This window comes from Narcine bancroftii, chromosome 5, assembly GCF_036971445.1.
Source record: "Narcine bancroftii isolate sNarBan1 chromosome 5, sNarBan1.hap1, whole genome shotgun sequence".
NCBI lineage: Eukaryota > Metazoa > Chordata > Chondrichthyes > Torpediniformes > Narcinidae > Narcine > Narcine bancroftii.
The window spans coordinates 176,347,852-176,362,691 of NC_091473.1; the positions used below are offsets into that span (position 1 = coordinate 176,347,852).

The window sequence follows — 14,840 nt, forward strand, 5'->3', positions numbered from 1 at the left end:
GGATGGAATCCGAAATTTGATTAAACTGCTCTTCAAGGACATCTGTAGCACAGTCGAATCAGTGGATGGGAAACAGATAACTTCTCCATCAATTCTGGAGTCAGGCAGGACTGCCCACTCTCTCTGGTCTGATTTGTGTGCTGTATAGACCCTTTGCTAAATTCATCAGGAAGGATGACGGCATAAGAGGAATGACATTGCCAGGCAGTGGAGGAACTCAGTCCAAGGCCTCCTGGTACATGGGCAATGTCACTGTCTTTTGTTCAAACGCTCGATCAGACCACAGATTGATCAGCATCTGCAGCCAGACTGAGTCTCCATCAGGCGCTAGGGTAAACTGGAAGAAGAGTGAAGCAATGCTCTTCAGTAACTGGCCCAACCAGTCCACGATCTGCTTCACAGTCAGATCTAACTGCCTAAAGGTGTTAATGATCTATCTGGTTTGGAGGATTGTAAATGTCCACCAGAAATTGCGTCAGTGGGCATGGTATGGTCCCTCTCAATAACAGGGAAGAACCCAATCATTAGGTGCGAGGTGCTCTCGGCACAGCTGTATGTGGTGCAGGTATGACCCATCCCCCGTCACCAGAGCAGTCTTCCAGTTCATATGTGGATCCAAAATGGAAGAAGTCCAAAAGGTCCACATGTACAAGGCACCAGACAATGCGAGCAGGTATACCCAACATGGTCCTCATCTTCATTTTAATATTTTATTCTTTGTTTTTTTTCCATAACTATACGTAGCAAAGTCTCATATATATAAACCTTTTCTTACAAAAAAAAACCAACCAAAACAATCCCTCCTCCTTCCCTTTTCACAATATAAATCCTCAAACTGTCAAGGCTCAAATTTATGTTGACCATAAAAAAATACTATGGGGAAGTTATTTGCATTTATACCACAGCAGCATCTATTATTGCCCTTTTTATTATTATAATTATAATTGGGCACCAATATGGTTGAAATATTGCTGTCATATCTTGATAAATATGTCATATTTGTTCTTTAAGTTAAAAGTATTTTTTTCCATAAGTATGCAACTCTTCATCTCGTTCTATAAATAGAGGGGAGTAGGATTTCCAAGTAATCATGATACATTTCTTTGCCACTGCTAAGGCTATTTTAAGAAGTGACATTTGGAATTTAGTTAATTTATTGCTTCTTTCAATAAAGTTGCCCAAATACAGTTTCAATTGCACATCTAAACCACATGTCTGATTATTTCAGATTTTGATTTATGTAATTTTTATGGTGTGAGATGTAATTTGTGTAGGAAATTATAGTGTACTAATCCATGTCTTGCATTTATAATTGATGTCATGCAATCCAAACACCAATCAGACCAGCCTCTTCCCATTATTGCAACTCCCATCTCTCTCTCTTGATCTCTGTAAACCTGGTTTTGCACTTTCATTCTGGAGAGCAAAGTACATCTTAGTTATAAATTTAAGTGTATTCCCCAGTCAAACCACTTATTCCATTTCACTAATTTCAGGTGAGGCCAAGTTTGGTCCCCATCTTTCTCTTAAGAACGATCATAACTAGAAAAAACAAAAGAAAGTCCTATTAGCTACTCCATACTTATTTCTTAATTGTTCAAAACACTTGAGAGGTCCTTCCATATAACAATCATCAACATACCTTATTCTTTTGTCATACCGTGAATTCAATATTTTGTTACCCAGATTCAAATGCAGCCACACATTTTTACATAATGGTGCCTTCAGCGATTTACCTGCTTTTTTTCCCCAATACACATTTATTTCTTGCTATTGTAACGTCTCACCGGAGGCTGAATCAAACCGGCTCAAGAGGTTCCAAGTGACGTCGTGACATCACAATGCGATGACGTCATTGGGAATACACGGGGTTTTCAAAAGCAGCAGGTGACTTTTACGGAATTTTGACTTGACTACGTCTGATAATTTTCTCGTTGTTCATTTCGCTCTGCGACACAGTTGATATATTGGTGACCCCGACAGACCCAAACAAATTTAGGACCCAACATGGACAATGCAGTGGTTTCATTCAAACTGCCTGTCTTTTGGACCACTCAACCTGAAGTTTGGTTCAGGAAGGCTGAGGCGCAGTTCCACATTCACCACTAAGTACTATCATGTGGTTTGCGCCCTCAACCAGGACACAGCCAGTCGAGTGGTGGATTTCCTTCAGCTCTCGGCAAGTACAAAGTCCTAAAACCCCACCTTGTCTGGATTTATGGTCTCTCATGTCACGAGCGAGCTGCACGACTACTCCATATTGATGGCCTGGGGGACCGTGCCCCTTCGGAGTTAATGAATGACGTGTTGTCACTGGCAGATGGCCATAGGCCTTGCCTGCTCTTCAAACATTTGTTTTAGACCATATGCCAAAAGACATCCACCTCATGTTGGCTGACGAGGACTTTGATAACCCTTGAACAGTGGCTGCCTGTGCAGACATTTTGTGGCACATGAAACAACAAGGCAGAAAGTAGTGTTGCATCACATCCAAAGGCTCAGGCTTCACGCGTACTGGCAATGAGGGCGCACGTTCCCCCAGACAAACATGACTCCATGACAACCACCTGGTGTTTTTATCATCAACACTGAGGTTCTGCAGCTCACCACTGCCAACCCCCTTGCACTTTTCTGGGAAACACCATGGCCAGTCATCACTAATAGCTATGGCGGCTGGCCACTATAACAGCTTGCTCCATGTCTGGGACAAACTCTCCTAGCACAAATTTCTAGTTTTTTTTTAATTATTTTTCACACTATTAACCATATTGACCAAGATACATACAGACATTTTTTCTCTTGAATATATACAATGTCATTTTCTCCCCCTTTTTCCCCCCTCCCTTCCCTCCCTCCCTCACCCCCTTCCCATTTATTTGAAGTTCAATCTATAATATACATTAAACCCGTTAAACAATGTTGTCACTTAATAAAAATAAACAAGAAATTTTACTGAGTCAGTTCTTTTCATTATCTTCTCCTTCTGTCATTTTAGGTGGTGGAAGTCCACGGTAGGACTTCTCTATTGTGTTTCATGTATGGCTCCCATATTTGTTCGAATATTATAATGTAATTTCTTAAATTATATGTTATTTTTTCTAATGGAATACATTTATTCATTTCTATGTACCATTGTTGTATTCTCAAGATGTCTTCTAATTTCCAAGTTGACATAATACATTTTTTTGCTACAGCTAGGGCTATCATAGCAAATCTTTTTTGTGCTCCATCCAAATCGAGTCCAAATTCTTTATTTCTTATATTACTTAGGAGGAAGATCTCTGGGGTTTTGGTATATTGCTTTTTGTGATTTTATTTAATATCTTGTTTAGATCTTCCCAAAATTTTTCCACTTTCTCACATGTCCAAATTGCATGAATTGTTGTTCCCGTTTCCTTTTTACAGCGAAAACATCTGTCTGATACTGTTGGGTCCTATTTATTTAACTTTTGAGGTGTGATGTATAGCCTGTGTATCCAGTTAAATTGTATCATGCGTAACCTCGTGTTTATTATATTTCTCATAGTTCCGGAGAATAGCTTTTCCCATGTTTCATTCTTTATCTTTATGTTTAGATCTTGTTCCCATTTTTGTTTAGGTTTACCGTTTGTTTCCCCATTCTCCTTTTCTTGCAGTTTGATGTACATGTTTGTTATAAATTTTTAAATTATCATTGTGTCTGTAATCACATATTCAAAATTGCTTCCTTCTGGTAACCTCAGACTGTTTCCCAATTTGTCCTTCAAGTAAGTTTTCAGTTGGTGGTATGCAAACATTGTATCATGAGTTATATTATATTTATCCTTCATTTGTTCAAAGGATAATAATTTATTTCCCAAAAAACAATTTTCTATTCTTTTGATCCCTTTTCTCTCCCATTCTCTGAAGGAAAGGTTATCTATTGTGAAAGGGATTAGTTGATTTTGCGTCAATATTAATTCTGGTATTTGGTAATTTGTTTTATTCCTTTCTACGTGAATCTTCTTCCAAATGTTGAGCAGATGGTGCAATACCGGTGAATTCCTACATTGCACCAATTTTTCATCCTATTTATATAGTATATGCTCAGGTATCTTCTCCCCTATTTTATCTAGTTCTAATCTGGTCCAATCTGGTTTTTCCCTTGTTTGATAAAAATCTGATAGGTATCTTAATTGTGCGGCTCTATAATAATTCTTAAATAGTTGTAAGCCTCCTTGTTTGTACCATTTTGTTAATTTATCTAGTGCTATCCTCAGTTTCCTCCCTTTCCATAAGAATTTCCTTATTATTTTCTTTAGCTCCTTGAAGAATTTCTCTGTTAGGTGAATTGGTAACGATTGAAATAGGTATTGTATCCTTGGGAAGATGTGCATTTTAATACAGTTTATCCTTCCTATCAGTGTTAATGGTAAGTCTTTCCAATGCTCTAAGTCGTCTTGTAATTTATTCATTAATGGATGATAATTTAGTTTATATAGATGGCCGAGATTTTTATTTAGTTGTATACCTAGGTATCGCATTGCTTGTGTTTGCCATCTAAATGGTGATTCTTTTTTAAACTTTGTGAAATCTGCATTATTCATTGCCATTGCTTCACTTTTATTTGCGTTGATCTTGTACCACGATACTTCTCCATATTCCTTCAATTTCATATGTAATTCTTTTATTGATATTTCTGGTTCTGTTAAGTATATTATAACGTCATCTGCAAATAGACTGATTTTATATTCCTTCTCTTTTATTTTTATCCCTCTTATTTTATTTTCTGTTCTTATTAGTTCTGCTAGTGGTTCTATAGCTAACGCGAATAGTGAGGGAGATAGTGGACATCCCTGCCTTGTTGATCTGCTTAAGTTAAATTGTTTTGACATATATCCATTTACTGTCACTTTTGCCAATTGCCCCTTATATAATGCTTTAATCCAATTAATATGTTTCTCTGGTAGGCTGAATTTTTGTAGTACTTTGAATAAATAATTCCATTCTACTCTGTCAAATGCCTTCTCTGCATCTAAATCAACCACTACTGTTATAGTTTTATTTCCTTCTACTGCATGAATTAAGTTAATAAATTTACAGATATTGTCTGTTGTTCGTGTTTTTTTAATAAATCCAGTTTGGTCTAGATTTACTATTTTTGGTACATAGTCAGCCAATCTGTTTGCTAAGAGTTTAGCTATTATCTTATAATCTGTGTTAAGTAGAGATATTGGTCTATATGATGCTGGTGCAAGTGGATCTTTCCCTGTCTTTGGTATTACTGTAATTATTGCTGTTTTGCATGAATCTGGTATGTTTTGTGTTTTTTCAATCTGGTTGATTACTTCCAGGAGGGAAGGAATTAATAAGTCTTTAAATGTTTTATAGAATTCTATTGGGAGTCCATCCTCTCCTGGTGTTTTATTGTTCAGTAGGTTTTTAATATCTCCTGTAATTCTTCTATTTCAAATGGTTTTATTAATATATTTTGTTCCTCTGTTTGTAATTTCGATAGTTCAATTTTAGTTAGAAATTCATCTATTTTGTCTTCTTTCCCTTCATTTTCAGTTTGATATAGTTGTTCATAGAATTCCCTGAAGTTTTCATTGATCTCCGTTGGATTATATGTAATTTGTTTGTCCTTTTTCCTTAATGCCAATACCATTCTTTTAGTTTGTTCTGTCTTAAGCTGCCACGCTAGAATTTTGTGCGTTTTTTCTCCTAGCTCATAATATTTCTGTTTTGTCTTCATTATGTTCTTCTCCACCTTATATGTTTGTAGTATTTAATATTTTATTTTTTTGTCTGCCAATTCTCTTCTTTTAGTTGTATCTTCCTTGATTGCTAATTCTTTTTCTGTATTTGTTATTTCCCTTTCTAACTGTTCTGTTTCCCGATTGTAGTCCTTCTTCATCTTTGTTACATAACTTATTATTTGCCCTCTGATGAATGCTTTCATTGCGTCCCATAGTATAAACTTATCTTTCACTGATTCCGTATTTATTTCAAAGTACATTTTAATTTGTTGTTCAATTAATTCTCTAAAATTCTGTCTTTTAAGTAACATGGAGTTTAATCTCCATCTATACATTCTTGGTGGGATGTCCTCTAGCTCTATTCCAAATAACAGGGGTGAGTGATCCGATAATAGTCTAGCTTTATATTCCGTTTTCCTAACTCTCCCTTGAATGTGGACTGATAACAGGAATAGGTCTATCCTTGAGTATGTTTTGTGTCTACCCGAATAATATGAATATTCCTTTTCCTTTGGGTGTTGTTTCCTCCATATATCCAAAGGTTGCATTTCTTGCATCAATTTAATTATACATTTGGTTACTTTGTTCTTTCTGTTAGTTTTTTTTCCAGTTTTATCCATGTTTGAGTCCAAATTAAGGTTAAAATCCCCTCCTATTAGTATGTTCCCTTGCGTATCTGCTATCTTCAAAAGATATCTTGCATAAATTTTTGATCTTCTTCATTAGGTAAGTATACATTGAGTAAATTCCAAAATTCTGAATATATCTGACATTTTATCATTACATATCTCCCTGCTGGATCTATTATTTCCTCTTCTATTTTGATTGGTACATTTTTATTGATTAATATATCTACTCCTCTGGTTTTTGAATTATATGATGCTGCTGTTACATGTCCTACCCAATCTCTCTTTAATTTCTTGTGTTCCACTTCAGTTAGATGTGTTTCTTGTACGAAGGCTATATCAATTTTTTATTTTTTTCAGTAAATTTAACAGTTTCTTCCTTTTGATTTGGATATGTATTCCATTAATATTTAAAGTCATATAGTTCAACATAGTCATTTCATACTTTGTTTATCTTTCCTTTCCATTTCCTCATCACCACCTTCCCTTCTTATCCATTTCTGCTTTCTTTTTTTGAACACATTATAAGACAACATTTCTAAAACATAAAATATTTCCACTATTCTCATATCTAAAATTCCTTTAACCCCAATAGTCCCTCCCCTTTTTGAGTTGCCCTTTGTCCCTTGTCGGGCAACCACATCTCCCCTCTCCATTTGGATTTGCGAATCCGCTCGCAAGCGTCAACTGATTTTGCAGTGACTGTTATTCTTCCCCACCCATCCCCCCAGAAAAGATTTTAATCTTCATATATAACAAAGGTCACTCGCTTAATTCCCTCCTTACTTCCTTTCTTCCCTTTCTTTCCCTTCTTAGTTCTTACTTATACTCTATTTTATATTCATATATATATATATATATATATATATATATAGTTTGTTGTCATTTTTGTTCTTGTTACATCACTTCATCTCTCTGTCTGTTTTGTAGTTGTTCTGCAAATTTTCGTGCTTCTTCCGGATCCGAGAATAGTTTGCTTTGCTGCCCCGGAATAACTATTTTAAGTACCGCTGGGTATTTTAACATAAATTTATAACCTTTTTTCCATAGGGTCGTTTTTGCTGCATTAAACTCCTTCCTCTTCTTCAGGAGTTCAAAACTTATATCTGGATAGAAAAAAAAAAATTTTGACCCTTGTATTCCAGTGGTTTTTTGTCTTCTCTTATTTTTTCATTGCCTTCTCCAATATATTTTCTCTTGTTGCATATCTTAGGAATTTTACTAGAATGGATCTTGGTTTTTGTTGTGGTTGTGGTTTAGGGGCTAATGTTCTGTGTGCCCTTTCTATTTCCATTTCTTCCTGTAATTCTGGACCCTGGGGATCCATTCTTTTATAAATTCTCAGCACTTTGTTGTTCAATAGGAATTGCCTTATATAATTATTTAATAATTTAAAGAAAGTTTTAGGTCGTGCAATAGGCAACGATTGAAAAAGATACTGTGATCTGGGCATCTCCTTCATTTTAATACAATTTACTCTTCCAACTAGAGTAACTGACAGGTCTTCCATTTCTGTAAATCTTTCTCTATTTTTTCTAAAAGAGGAGTGCAATTTATATAATTTCCGTAAATTATTAGTCGTCATTATTCCTAAGTATTTGATTCACTGAATCTTCCATTTAAATCTACTACCTTTTGGATATCTTTCATAGTTAAAATTCATCAATGGTATTATCTCACTCTTGTGTCCATATTTATTTTATAACCTGATATCCTCCATATTTTTCTAATGTTTTTTATAATTTTATCAATGATTCAGTTAGGTCCAATGTTGAAGCCCTCAATATTTGAATCTCTTCATATAATCTCTGCCAGTGGTTCAATAGCTAGGGTAAAAAGCACTGAGGACAGAGGGCATCCCTGTCCACTCAATCTACTCAAGAGAAAAACTACTGACATTTGATTAATAGTTATGATTTTGGCTTGTGGTTTATCAAATTTATAACATTTCTGCCTGCAGCAAAATTTTTCCAATGTTTTAAATAAGAAAGACCATTCTAAACAGTTGAATGCTTTTTCTCTGTCTATGGAGACTGTTATACATGGATTCAACTTTGATTTTGCCATATGTATTATGTTAAATAGTCTACCCAGACTATTTGAAGAGCATCTTTCGTTAACAAATCCCACCTGATCTGGATCTATTAATTTTGGTAAATATTGTCCCAATTTATCAGCTAGCACCTTTGCCAATATTTTATAATCAGTATTCAGGAGTGATATAGGTCAATATGATGAAGTTCTTAATAGGTCTCTACTTTTCTTCGGTAACACTGTAATTATAGCAGTTGAAAAAAATTCTGGGAGGGTCTGGGTCTCCACTGCCCAGTCCAATGCATCCATCATAAGGGGCATCAATAAATCTTTAAATTCTCTATAGAACTTGGGAGGAAACCCATCCTCCCCTGGAAATTTGTTTGCTTGAAAATACCCAAAGCTTTCTCAATATCTTCTCTTGTGAAAGAGGCATCTAAATCAACCCATTCTCTATCTTCTAATTTTGGAAGTTCAACATTTGTTAAAAGTTTGTCCATCTCATTTTCATCTCTTAATAATTCTGATATATAAAATATTGTCTAAAAATATTATTTAATTCTTTTTGATTATGTTATAATATCAGCCTCTGTTTCTATTGCATTTATCATTCCAAATGATTCCTCTGCCTTTACCTGCCAAGATAAAACTTTTTGTGCCTGTTCTCCTAATTCATAATTTTTTTTGTTTTTAATATAGTTTTTTTCCACTCTATATGCTTGTAAAGTTATCTCTTTTTTTCTCTAATAATCTGTATTTTTCTTGTAACTCCATTTTTTGATATTCTTTTTCCAGTTTTGTTATTTTTTTTCTAAACCATCCAACTCTGTACATATTCTCTGTAAAGATTTTATGTATAAGAGATCCCATATTAAAAAGATATTAATCAGTAGAAGAAAGATTCGTTTCATAATATAGTTCTATCTGTCTCTTAATTAACTCGTAAAACTATTTCCTTTTCAACAGTGTGGCACTGAGGTGCCACTATACATACCTTCTTATTTTTCCATTATCGCAATAGTTAAAGTTAATGAACATGGTCCTCATCATGATGACCACCCTCATGTGTGGATGCATCAGGCTGTGGAACAAAGTACAAGGGCACCAAGTGTTGCTATTTGTTGAGGTTCTACCAGTCCCAGGTGTTGCAAAGGATGGTCCTGGCCCTGTTGCTGTGCAACATCCCAGTCAGCTGGACTTTACCACAACACTTATCCTTTGAGGAAAATATTCCAAGCACCTTTGACGCCAAGGTCAGCACAGAACATCCTGCAGACACTGCGAGATGAGGACTTGATAGATACTAGGTGATGGCTTTCTGAGCAGACTGTCCACGTTATCAGGTGGAATGCCTCATCGCCAGAGCTCACAATCAAGAAGTTTTCAGAGGAGCCCTCCTGGTCAGATACTGCCTGTACAACCAGAATATCATCCACAATGCAATTTGTCCCTGAGATGACTGCGTTGGAGTGGAAACAGTCACCCACCTCTTTGCGGAATGCAGAAGTTGGTAAGAGAGTGAAGGAAGAAAGAAGAGACTTTATGAAACATACCAAAAAGCCAATGTTCTTTGAGAAAAGGAATCACTTGTTGGCCAGAATTGGAAAATCATGTTGTGGAATGGGTACGTAAACAGAGGCCAGATTGCTACATAGTCACTTCGAAATAAAATAAGAACATTTGCACTGCAGTGGGCCAAGTCGCACCCAGACCACAGTGAAGATTTTGAGTCTACAGTCGGCTGGTGCAATCGTTTCATGAACAGGAAAAATCCAGTACTGTGCCAAAAAAACAAAAATTGCACAGAAACTACCAAAAGATCTTGATCATAAAGTTGTAAGTTTTCACCAGTTTATCATACATAACCGGCAGAAACACCAGTTTGCATTGGCAAATATCAGAAACATGGATGAAACCTCCATGAATTTCAACATGATAGGCAATAGAACAGTGGAATGGAAAGATGTTAAAACTGTGCAAACCAGAAGTACAGGCCCCGAAAGGACCAGGTTTACCGTGGTGTTATCGTGCATGGCTGACGGGACATAGTTAAGACCCACAATAATCTTCAAATGCAAAATTAAACCAAAAATAAAATTCCCTGCAGGTATTTTTGCAGATTTTCATGAAAAAGGATGGATGGGTGAAAATGGTGTAAAACTATGGATAGACAATGTGTGGAACAGGCGGCCAAGAATGGAGTTTGCTGTTCTGAGATATGTTTTGTAGCCACTTAACTGAGAAAACTAAAAGTAGATTAGCACAAAATAATACTTACATGGTGGTTATCCCGGGTGGTTTCACAACTCTATTGCAACCTCTCGATGTCTGCTTGAACAACCCATTCAAAGACCATGTGCGCGAGGAATGGAATACATGGATATCAAGTGCAGAAAAGCTGTTTACCAAAGGTGGGGCAATGTGTGCTGCATCACTTGATAAGCTCAAGCCATAGGACAAAAAATGTGATTAAAATCCTTTAATAAGTGCAGTGTCTCTTATGTAATTGATGGCACGAAGATGATTTACTGTGGGACACTGACGACAAAGCTGAAACCGCCTCATCAGATACAGACTGGGATCTGTACGATGACTGGATGTACTTACTGCCATCTTTGCTTCAGATGGTGATGGTGAGAGTGATTTTTGAAGGGTTCTAAATGTATTTTTGTTTTCAGAAAATTTTAGTGATTTTGAAGGGTTCTAATTGTGTTGTTTTCAATGAAAATCTGCCGCAGTCGGTTTTTTTTTTATTTTCAAGGATCGACATTAACAATGGCGTGAAGCAAGGCTGTGCTCTCGCACCAACCCTCTTTTCAATCTTCTTCAGCATGATGCTGAACCAAGCCATGAAAGACCCCAACAATGAAGACGCTGTTTACATCCGGTACCGCACGGATGGCAGTCTCTTCAATCTGAGGCGCCTGCAAGCTCACACCAAGACACAAGAGAAACTTGTCCATGAACTACTCTTTGCAGACGATGCCGCTTTAGTTGCCCATTCAGAGCCAGCTCTTCAGCGCTTGACGTCCTGCTTTGCGGAAACTGCCAAAATGTTTGGCCTGGAAGTCAGCCTGAAGAAAACTGAGGTCCTCCATCAGCTCCCCACCATGACTACCAGCCCCCCCACATCTCCATCGGGCACACAAAACTCAAAACGGTCAACCAGTTTACCTATCTCGGCTGCACCATTTCATCAGATGCAAGGATCGACAATGAGATAGACAACAGACTCGCCAAGGCAAATAGCGCCTTTGGAAGACTACACAAAAGAGTCTGGAAAAACAACCAACTGAAAAACCTCACAAAGATAAGCATATACAGAGCCGTTGTCATACCCACACTCCTGTTCGGCTCTGAATCATGGGTCCTCTACCGGCATCACCTACGGCTCCTAGAACGCTTCCACCAGCGTTGTCTCCGCTCCATCCTCAACATCCATTCGAGCGCTTTCATCCCTAACGTCGAAGTACTCGAGATGGCAAAGGTCGACAGCATCGAGTCCACGCTGCTGAAGATCCAGCTGCGCTGGGTGGGTCACGTCTCCAGAATGGAGGACCATCGCCTTCCCAAGATCGTGTTATATGGCGAGCTATCGACCTCTCCACAGAGGTGCACCAAAGAAAAGGTACAAGGACTGCCTAAAGAAATCTCTTGGTCCCTGCCACATTGACCACCGCCAGTGGGCTGATATCGCCTCAAACCGTGCATCTTGGCGCCTCACAATTTGGCGGGCAGCAACCTCCTTTGAAGAAGACCGCAGAGCCCACCTCACTGACAAAAGGCAAAGGAGGAAAAACCCAACACCCAACCCCAACCAACCAATTTTCCCCTGCAGCCGCTGCAACCGTGTCTGCCTGTCCCGCATCGGACTGGTCAGCCACAAACGAGCCTGCAGTTGACGTGGACTTTTACCCCCTCCATAAATCTTCGTCCGCGAAGCCAAGCCAAAGAAAAAGAAAAGAATTGTGTTGTTTTCAATGAAAATCAGCCGCAGTCGGATTTTTTTTTATTTTCAAGGATCGACATTCGCCGAATTTGTTTTTCAAGGGTCGACTTATACACCGGATCAGTGGGGATTGGATTTTGAGCTGAATTTAAGGGATCAAAAGTATATCCAGCGTACAAGTCGACCCCATCTTTTGAGAGGTTTTTTTCGGGGTTTCATGATGAAATAAGCAGTATCTCAAATTTCCGTCTGTTGATTGAGTTCTGAAGTTAATTGTAAAGAAAGTTGCACATTGGAACATACTATGAGGGAGCAGAGAAATGGAGACAACAAACTTGCAAATTCCTGAACTCTGTTTCAGAGTTGTGATTCAGCAACACTGATTGATTTGTTGTCATCTCCCTCACTGAACCAGCTCAGCTGCTGTTCTTTCGAGCTGCTTGTAGATCTTCAATTGCCCAAAAGGACTTGAGGCTTGGTGATTCTTTGATACTAGGCATGAAAATCCCAGGCCTAGAAATCCAGCAAAGTTACTTGTCCATTGTGGAAGCATGAAGTGTAGTACCTTAACGCTGCTGTTGGGTGACCCCAGGCTCTTGTGTTGGTCTGTTGGGGCTTAGATGTTTTGGTAGAAGAGAATGTATTTGTATTCCCATCAGGGCACAATTATCGCCATTTGCCAATAAACATCACATGAGAATAAAGATCAAAGCAATTGTGCCCTGTTAAGTTTTCCTGAGAAGGGGGATGGGGGGGGTGGGGTGGGGGTGGAGATCCAGATAAAAAGGAAGTGAAGAAAGGAATCTTGGAAGTCACATATTAACCTAAAATCATTCGAGGAAATGGAGGACAATCCATGTATGCAATGTCAACAGAACAGACTTGAGACCAGAATGCAGAGCAGTGCAAAATGGGATGAATAAACATGGTTCCCCACTGGTAAGTCAGGATCTGATGGGCCAAATGGCATTTACCAATACTGTATGAATCTATGACAACATAAACAAACTAAATCAAGTACAGTATTAAAGGGGGGTGAGGGAGAACATTTTGTTCAATAGCCTGAAGGGACATGAGAAAAGTTTTTTTAATTGAAACCTGAATTGACGTCTGAAATTATATTACTTGCAAGATGCAATACATTTTCTCCACTAGAGCACCCCATGATTAGAGTCGTGGAGTCACAAGCGGCTTGGGAACAGGCCTTTGGTCCAAATTCAATCCATATGCCAGCAAAGCTCATCCCATTTGCCTGCATTTGTCAAGTAATCCTCTAAACCTGTCCTAAACATCTACCTGTCTGAATGTCTTTTAAATGTCATAATCATACCATCCTCTACTACTTCCTCTGGCGGTTTGTTCCATATATGCACCGTTCTCTGTAGGCAAAGGTGAGTCTCCAGTCCTTTTTAAATCTATCCCCCCCCCCCTCTTCAGTTAGCGTAGGGGTGGCACGTTTAGCGTAGCGGTTAACGCCACACTGCTACGGCGCCATCATTCAGGACCAAGTTTCAAATCCCGCGGTGTCTGTAAGGAATTTGTACTTTCTCCCTGTGCCTATGTGGGTTTTCCCTGGGGGCACCGGTTTCCTCCCACCGTTCAAAATGTGGGTCATTTGGGTGTAACTGGGCAGCAAGGGCTCATGAGGCGAAAATTAAATTAAATTAATTAAAATTCAATACACCACCTTCAGCGAGATGATAAAAGAAATCTTAAATCTATGACCTCCCGTTTTAGACTCTCCTACCGGGATAAAGACTGTGACCTTTCACTTTATCTGTGCATTCATAATTTTATATGCCTCCTCAAAGTCACCCTTCATCCACCTTTGGAAAAAAAACTCTTCCGACTCTCCTTAGAACTCGAGCCTTCCAATCTTTGTGAGTCTTTTCTGCACGCTTTTCAGCTCCAAATGTGGTTTCAACAATGTCTTGCATAATTATAACATGACGTCCCAGCTCTTGTACTCAGAGCTCTGACCAATGAAGTCAAGCATGTTAAATGCCTTTTTCACCAAATTGCCTACCTGCCTCCCCACTTTCCTGGTCTTTGTTCCACAACGTTCTCCAGGGCTCTTCCATATACGGTGCTGCTCCTGCCCTGGTTTAACTGACCAAAATACAACTCTTCAAGTCTGCCATTTCTTAGCCCACTGCAATAGATCTATTTTCTCCTGTCACCAGAAGCTTATTTCAACATCAGGAAGATTTGACTGATCCTTTCAAGCCGTGGTTGAGCATTTGATGTTGTACATTTAAGAAAAATCTCCAAAGGTCAGAACATGGTAAAAATTCTTTGTTGAATAGCAGTCAGCTTCTTTCAAAGTCTGATGTTCCTCTATGTAGGAAGCTGTGCATCTAAATGCTGCAAAGGTCAGAGCTTGTTAGTGAAGATGCAACCTGCTCGCAGGCATATATCAATTTGGGAAATGCTTCTCATTTCTATTTCACTACAACGGTTGTGAGCTGACCTGAATCTGAGCCTGCAGTCAGTGCTCACAATCATGTTTATTGG

The 14,840-nt window shown here is 38.3% G+C and overlaps 1 long non-coding RNA gene across 1 annotated transcript in view; it reads right to left on the reverse strand.

Moving 5' to 3' along the window:
* Positions 1 to 10,732, reverse strand: part of LOC138762862 (uncharacterized) — a 49,774-nt gene extending 39,042 nt beyond the window's left edge. Inside the window, exon 1 of the long non-coding RNA XR_011357215.1 lies at positions 10,656 to 10,732. This is a non-coding gene — a long non-coding RNA (uncharacterized lncRNA). The remainder of the gene's footprint in view (positions 1 to 10,655) is intronic.
* Positions 10,733 to 14,840: the final 4,108 nt, after the last annotated feature.